General features: G+C 45.2%; 2 long non-coding RNA genes across 2 annotated transcripts; one reads left to right on the forward strand and one right to left on the reverse strand.

Moving 5' to 3' along the window:
- Positions 1-613: 613 nt before the first annotated feature.
- Positions 614-3319, reverse strand: LOC115248588 (uncharacterized). The gene is made up of 4 exons (XR_003887407.1): positions 3298-3319; positions 1646-1816; positions 944-1045; positions 614-673 (listed from the first exon to the last, which is right to left on the reverse strand). It is a non-coding gene; the product is annotated as an uncharacterized lncRNA (long non-coding RNA).
- Positions 3320-3674: 355 nt separating this feature from the next.
- Positions 3675-4527, forward strand: LOC115248586 (uncharacterized). The gene is made up of 3 exons (XR_003887405.1): positions 3675-3835; positions 3910-4170; positions 4464-4527. It is a non-coding gene; the product is annotated as an uncharacterized lncRNA (long non-coding RNA).
- Positions 4528-8056: the final 3529 nt, after the last annotated feature.

Genomic DNA, 8056 nt, shown 5'->3' on the forward strand with positions numbered 1-8056 from the left:
GTTGGATGGAAAACATGAAGCAGTGAGAGAAGACTGTGCTGCTCATCTCTGATCAAGTTCAGCTCCCTGCATGAGAGCGGAAGCACCAGACTGATGTCTTGGTTCTCCAAACCTTCTGCCCAGTCCAGACTGAACTTCTGCACTGAGAAGGTTTTTCCAACGCCGGCGACACCGTTGGTCAGAACCACTCTGATGTGTCTCTGTTGCTCAGATAAGACTTTGAAGATGTCCTGGCACTTGATTGGAGTGTCCTGGATGTTCTTCTTGGAGGTTCTCTCAAGCTGTCTCACCTCATGTTGTGTGTCCACCTCCTCACTTTGTCCCTCAGTGATGTAGAGCTCAGTGTAGATCTTGTTCAGCAGGGTTCCACTTCCTGCTTCATGAGTTCCTTCAGTCACATGTTCACATCTTCTCTTCAGACTCATCTTATGACCTTCTATCACCTCCTGCAGATCACTTCCTGAACATAAGTAAACCAATGATTTCCATCTATAATAAATCATCAACACAACTACAAATTCATAACATCACAAATTAAATCTCATATTGAACAGTTTTACTTTGTTTGGGCTTCATTTCAGCATCTCCAGATCTGCTTCCAGATTGTGAACAAGAGGACTCTCCTGGTGGAGCTGCCTGGTCCCAGTTTGATAGGATGTGCTCCCCCCTCTCACTATGAAACACATCTCTATTAGTCCTTTGATTTATAGGATGAAAGAACCTGATCAAGACTCAATATTGTTCCAGCATTTATGTCTGAATTCATCTTTCAGTTTAAACATGATTCTTGTTTCTAATCAACAATATTCACATTAAGTCTGTAACTATATGACTGTCTGAGGTTTAAGTGTTAAACATCTCCAATAATAAACTCACAACCTGCTGCTGTTAATGTGACTAACAGCTGCCACACAAACACATCATCACGCTTTAGTTTTCTTACATTTCCTCTGAACCTCTGAAGTATATTAGTTTATGTTTGGACTGGTCACTCTTCAGGGACACACAGCTGGGCACTGTGGACTCTGCTCTGTCCTCGTCCATCCTGAGGAAACATCAGAAATAGTGATGAGACTGTGATGAAGGTAAATAATCTGGAGAGGTTGTAGTTAAATAATCCCAATTCACTGCATTTTTATCAAACAGGAACATTTCTAATCCATTCTGGATAACAACTGAATCAATAAATCTATGATGTATCTGTATCATTTTCATGTTTTCAGAGTTTAAGCTGCTTTTTTAACTGTTCCCTGCAGTGAGAAAAGAACTGGCACCTTTTCCAGCCCCTCATCCTGCAGCACTGAATGTGCTCTAAAGTTCTTTCCAGAGCAAACGTCTCTGCACTTGCAGCAACATGTTGTAGTCATGGATCCGTGAGGAGAACCGGATACAGGAAACGCCCCCACTTTGATCCCAAAACCCAACTGGTGGCCAACGGTGGTCCGGCAACGACGGGGACGCTGGTCCATCGGGCCCACAACACTGGTTTTCCACAGGCCAACATGGTGAAAGGACTGTGCACCGTTTCATTTTAAGGACCTGATGAATTTCATTTTTCACGATAGTGGAGGCTAATACCTACAAAATGATGTTTTGTGTGGTTGTGAAATGTTCTAAGGCAGAGTTGTGGTTCAGAAAACCTTACTTTAAAGGTGAGCCTCGAGGTCCAATACCGAAGTTCCTCTCAGGTTCCTCTTTGGACCTGTCGCTCTTCATGGACACACAGCTGGACACTGTGGACTCTGCTCTCTCTTCCTCTTCCATCACACATTCGCTCATTTTTAAATGTGAGTCTAAACGGTGAAGCAGGAACAGTCTGCTGACACAGAAAAGAAGATTAAAGAACATGATTCTCAGCATGAAGACAAGCAGAGGTCTGTCCAATGACGTATTGTCGGCTCATTCACATCCAAATCTATTATATGATGTCACCCTGTACATCATACAGGCCACATATATATTGGGGAAAAGTTTTGGGACATCTTAAAAGTTTACACCATGTTAAATATAAAATAGTTGTGGAAAAAATGTTTCTCCTGGGTGTTTCAGAAGGTGCGGTGGCATTAGACGGACGCACACAAATACAAATGAAATCATTTTTTATCTGGTTATGGTTTACGAGAAAACCTAAATTCTTTCAAGATGTCAGTTCTCAACAATAAATTCAACAAATAAGATGAGAATGCATTCAAAACTAAACAGAAATACGTCATCACATCATCAAAGTGGGTCAAATGCAGCATCATCTTCTGTCATCTCAGACAGGATTCCAAGAAGAGGATCTTCATTTTCAACAACGCACCTTGACATCTCATCATGGCTCGTCTGTCAGATTACAAGCAGCTTTTTTTGATCAGGTGCATCATGTTTCTCACGAACACATGATGGTGCTGGAAAAAACATTTGTAGCCTGACCTAGAGGTCAAAACTCTGCATGGCGTGCACAGCTACTAGTTGCAGCTGCTGGTTGTGGCGGAGGAGATCCCAAACATATCTAGCAAGCTTGTTTTGGAGCAGAGCTTGTCCACCACCTCTGACCCCTCTCACCACAGAAGTCCCACCATATCCATGGCCAGGTGTGTTGGCAGCATTGGAGCCAGCCTCAGGAAAAAGGTGTGTCAATATCTCAGAAGTGATGATCAAGTTGACACAACCCAACAGAAGTCAAGCAACCCAACATGCTGAATAGAATAGATGACACACAGCAAAGGGCAAAAAACACCCAATTCTGCTCAGACTAATCTGATCTGACCACATGTACAGGACCACAAATATCAAAACACCATGGGTTTAGGTTTCCTTTCGTTTTCTGGACTGCTTCATTCAAAACAGAACACATTTCATAAATCCATAATAACAAATTCATATTCCACAAAGAACCAGTTGTTAAAACAATAAAATGGAATGCCTTGATCTCTCCCTCTTTACATACTCTCCTTTTTTAAATAAAGGATTGATTGTCCCCCTGGTGGAGGGACAAAGAGAGGAGGCTAAAACTGTCGCGTTTGTGTCCCTCTTTCCGTGGATTTTTCCACTAACTGCAAATAATATTGTGACTTATTGTGAGTATTAAAATGTGCTTCCTCAGCCTCTAAAATGTTGGCTCAGGGTTAGCGGAAAACGCAGTTAGAGGAAACACGCTACAAAGTTTGATCATCCGTCACAACATTCCCGTCGACCAGCCGCAATGTGCGTCCGAAACACGCGCACGCTCATTGCGCACACGCAGGTTATTAAGCCGCATCTCGCAGCGGAACATTGATTCGAGACGACAGCAGTGAAAGAACCAAATGCTACCTGAATATTAGAGGTTTTCCATCAGGGCTCGGTCACTCAAGATGGAGCCCGAAGTTGAGAACTTTCACTTTCGCTTCTTCTTCCTCTACACGTCACGTGTTCGTGGTTGGATCGCGTCATATCCGGCACAAGCGCCTCTTCAGAACAATTTGGTCCACGTTTGAACTGAAATACTGGGAAACAACTGGAGTTCGGCTGACAGATGTTCGTTTTTGGGTGCGGAATCAAATTGTGTCAACTTTTTGATCTATATGTGGCAGGGCGTGGCCTGCCCTCCGAACAGGTGCCCTATGGAGGTAGTGCCTTAATTGGTGGGTGGGGAGAACAGGTTTATATAAGGCACTGCCTCCAGCTGGCTTTAGTTGTTTCCCCCCTTCGACGCTACGGCGGGGTTGCGGCTGATCTGGGCGGTTCGACCAACAAACTGTTTCACAGCGCGAGCTGTCTGGCAGCGCCAGGAAGGTCGGTGCTTCCTCCCGCCATCCTTCCGCCTAGAGCGCTGTGCCGTGAGGGCGCGCGCGCTAGTTGCACTGGGCAGGTAAGGCGCAGCGATGCGCGTCACTGACTCCCCCACTCGGTTGATAAATGTTAATGGGGCTGTTCTTGCTGCAGTTTGCTGCCGCCTGGCGTCGGTGGGTCGCGTTGCCCCAGCGGGAACCCTTCACGGAGTGGTGGCGCCACCAAACACAGTCGGCACGGACTATCTCGCTTACTGGACCCACGGCTGCTTTGGCTCGGTCCTTTGGTTCGGGATTCTCTCCTGTTCTCTCTCCCTCTCCCCTCGCTCCCCTGGGCTCGGAGAAACGGCGCTGAGACGTGGTGGTGCCGCCGAGGCGACCACGGAGCTTTTGCCTAAATTTTAGACTCTTGACAGTGTGTAAATTGTATCAATTTATATTTACCTTTTTAGTGTTTGTTGCTTTTCGTTTCTTGGTTGACGTTGGGTTCTTTTAGACGACCTGGTCACCATTTATTTGCCTGTCTGTGTGAAGTCTGTGTGAAGTCTGTGTGAAGTCTGTGTGAAGTCTGTGTGAAGTCTGTGTGAAGTCTGTGTGAAGTCTGTGTGAAGTCTGTGTGAAGTCTGTGTGAAGTCTGTGTGAAGTGTGCGCTCGTCGCGTCTGATTGTTTATCATTGTAAATGTAATTGTTCTCTTTTCTTTGGACAGGTGCTGCGGGCCACGGCGGGGACCCAACCCCTGGTGGAGGGCGTTTTCATCACCCCCCTCGTGTGTAGTTTTGTTTGCAGTAGCACGGGTGTTGTTAGTTTGTTTATCTCCCCTGATTGAGTTTTACCTGCCGGTGGGGCCCCAGCCCTGTCCACCCCTTTTGTTTGACTTTGTACAGCCGAGTTATTTTTTTGTTGAGTTGGATTTAATAAAATTGTAGTGCATAACCCTCAATCCTGTCTCTGCCTCTGGAACAGAACCTTATCTGCGCGTGCCTGTTCTCCGGTTAATTCCTGGGGTGAAACTCCCCAGGTGGCGTTGTCGTTAACGTTCCACCTCTCCCCACCCCGCTACATATAGGATCCCCTCTGGTTCAAAGTGTCCCTATAGGATATTGACAGTTCTGACCTTTTGGGGGCTGCACACACCTCTTAATGGTGACGGCACCAACGGAGCTGATCCAGTTGTCATCAGCTGGCCAGTCTGACTCCAGCTCATTAGGGGAAATTTGCTGATCTGGAGGAGAAGCTTTCAAAACTTGACGGGCTGGGGGGGAAATGACTGTAATTTTGGAATCAGCGTGCCAATTTTATTTTTAATCAGAATAATTTAGAATAATTTCAACAGGATATTTTCAAATTGTTCCCCAGTGGAGCTGCCAACTGAATATGGTGACCTGCTGCTTCCTTTTTTGTCCCTTTTGAGTGAAATAAGAGTTCATGCAGTCCAGAGGGGAAGACGCCGCCCTGCTGGAGGACACTGGCTGGACACTGGACCTTGCATTTTTAACGGACATTACTGGGAAACGGAAGAGTTTGAACTGGGAGCTGCAAGGCAAAGGTGAGACTGTTGCTGAGAGGATCAGTGCTGTAAATGCATCTAAAGCCAAGATGAACATTTTCTCTGTGCATTTACAGACAAAAGGTGCTGCACTTCCCCTCTGTGCAGATGGTGCTGAGAGACAACGCTTCTGCATGTGAGGCTTTGGACTAAAGCGCAGAAAAGTGCTCTCAGCTCATAAAAAGACTTGGGCAAGAGTTTGAGAACAGGTTTTGGGACCTGGATCAGCTTGAGCCATGTGTGTCCTTCATTTCTAACCCTTTCATGAACGTGGACATATCATGCATTGCTCAGCAGTTCAGTGCAACCTTCAGCCTGGATGCTGCACAGATGCTAATTGAAATTGGAACATTGTGAAATGAGCTGCAGCTCAAAGCCTCTCAGGCTGCACCAAACTTTTGGTGCCTTGTTGACACAGAAAAGTACAGTGGTGTATGTACAGCAGCTATGGAGGTTGCAAGCCTTTTTGGTTCGACCTCTCTTTGTGAATCAGCCTTTTCTGACAGGAACTTCATCAAGAACCAACACAGAAGACGCCTCCCTGATGCACATCTGCCAGACTCACTCAGAGCTGCACTGTCAAGTTCCCCACCAGAGGACAACACACTGGTAACCGCAGCAACGCCAGGCTCCCCCCCAACGGACAAAGAAACGGACACCAGATTTGGTGTCTCCTTCAGAATTTGTTAAATGTGTTTGTAAAATGGAACAATTGTTTATGTTAAAATGTTCATGTGAAAAAATCTGCAGACTGAAGTGTGAAGTTCAAAACGTAATCAGATTTATTTTAAAATCTGAAAGTTTATTTTTGTATTTTACATGATTTATTATTTGTACAAACGTGGTGCAAAGTAATTCATGATTTGTTAAAACTGTCAGTGGCTGGTAAAAATGGGACATTGTGATTTCCTAGGACTGTTGGAGAAGTGATCATTTTAAAATGGTTTGAACATTTATTTCAATTTGAAAAACACTTGCACTAAGACAAAATCTAGAAATAAAGTGTTGCATATTGATATTCATCTGTTCCCGATCTTGTTAAATCATCGTTGATATTGATTGTGAGAAATCATTAACATGATCAGTGTCTTTGCAGAGATGAATATCATTAACTATTAATAACGACATTTAGTTAAAGGTAAATTGAGCAAATTGGCTATTTCAGAAGTGTGTATCAAACTGGTGGCCCTTCACATGATTCAGTACCCAGGAAGTAGCTCTCCGTCTCAGAAAGGTTGGTGACCCCTGTGCTACAGAGTCAAGTTTAGAGGAGAAATATGCTATTGGCTTCATTTTAGCTCCACTGTTGAGCTCAGACTGAGGTCATCAAATGTCCTGTGCCATCAACCATCTGAACCAAAGGTTTGCTGTAATCTGGCAAAGCTAAAGCTGTGCTCCACACCAAGGCTTGCTTCATGTCACAGAAGGCCGTTTCTGCATTTTCAGTCCAATTTAGTGGAGAAGTCATTTTTAAGTTATCATACATCAGTCTTTGCAACGGTGCTGTAATTTCAGCATAATTTGGCCCCCAGTTGCAACAATAATTAGTCCTAAAAAGGACATCATTTGCTTTGTAGTCTGGTTTCAGAGCTTGCAGAATAGCTGTTTTATGGCCCTCTATGATAGTGGGATGGACACCGTCTCTCCTAATCAGACCAGGTTTTCCCCAAAAAGTGCTCCAACTGTCTACAAAGGCCACCTGGTTTTCGGGGCACCACCGTGACAGCCAGCGACGGAGCGACGACATGCGGCTAAACATCTCCTCGCTGGCCAGATTGGGGAGGGGACCAGAGAATGCTCCGGAGTCCCACATCGTTTTTGCGTAGCTGCACACCGACTCCAAGTTACCGTATTTTCCGGACTATAAGCCGCTACTTTTTCCCTAAACTTTAAACACTGCGGCTTATTCTATGGTGCGGCTTATTTATGGATTTTTCTTCCACCGCTAGGGGCGCTCTAATCGGAACTAGAATCAAAACTAAGAAAAATCAACGCAAAGAAGAAAACGCTACTTTTTCTTTAGCAGATAGAACACGGACGACAAATTACCAACTGTTAATTGTTTTCAAATCCTCGCCCCTTCATCATGGAACCCACACGAAGAAGTTCGTATGATGCAGGTTTTAAGTTGAAGGCCATTGATCTAGCTAGCCAGGAAGGAAACCGCGCTGCTGCACGCAAGCTTAGCGTTAATGAATGTATGGTGAGACGTTGGAGGCGGCAGCGGGAGGAGCTAATGCAATGCCCAAAGTCGAAAAAAGCTTCCAGGGGACATAAAAGCAGGTGGGCTGAACTTGAAAATGTCCTGGAGGACTGGGTGAACACACAGCGAGCAGGTGGCCGAGGTGTTTCCACTCTACAGATCCGACTTAAAGCCAAAACAATCGCCCGCGAAATGAATATTGAAGATTTCAAAGCGGGGCCGTCATGGTGTTTCAGATTTATGAAATGTAAAAACCTGTCCATCAGGACACGGACCACTCTCTGTCAGGAACTCCCCCCTGACTATCAGGAAAATATTAAAAACTTCCACAAATTTGTTGAAACAAAGATCCAAGAACACTCCATCGGACCAGACGACATAATAAATATGGACGAAGCACCTTTGACGTTTGCTCTGCCTCTGACCAGGACTGTTAACAAGACAGGCGCATCATCCGTGTTGTTGAAAACAACAGGCCACGAGAGAACGCACTTCACCTGCGTTCGGGCATGCACGGCATCCGGACAACAACTTCCACCACTGGGGATTT

Source organism: Takifugu rubripes, unplaced genomic scaffold (assembly GCF_901000725.2).
Source record: "Takifugu rubripes unplaced genomic scaffold, fTakRub1.2, whole genome shotgun sequence".
NCBI lineage: Eukaryota > Metazoa > Chordata > Actinopteri > Tetraodontiformes > Tetraodontidae > Takifugu > Takifugu rubripes.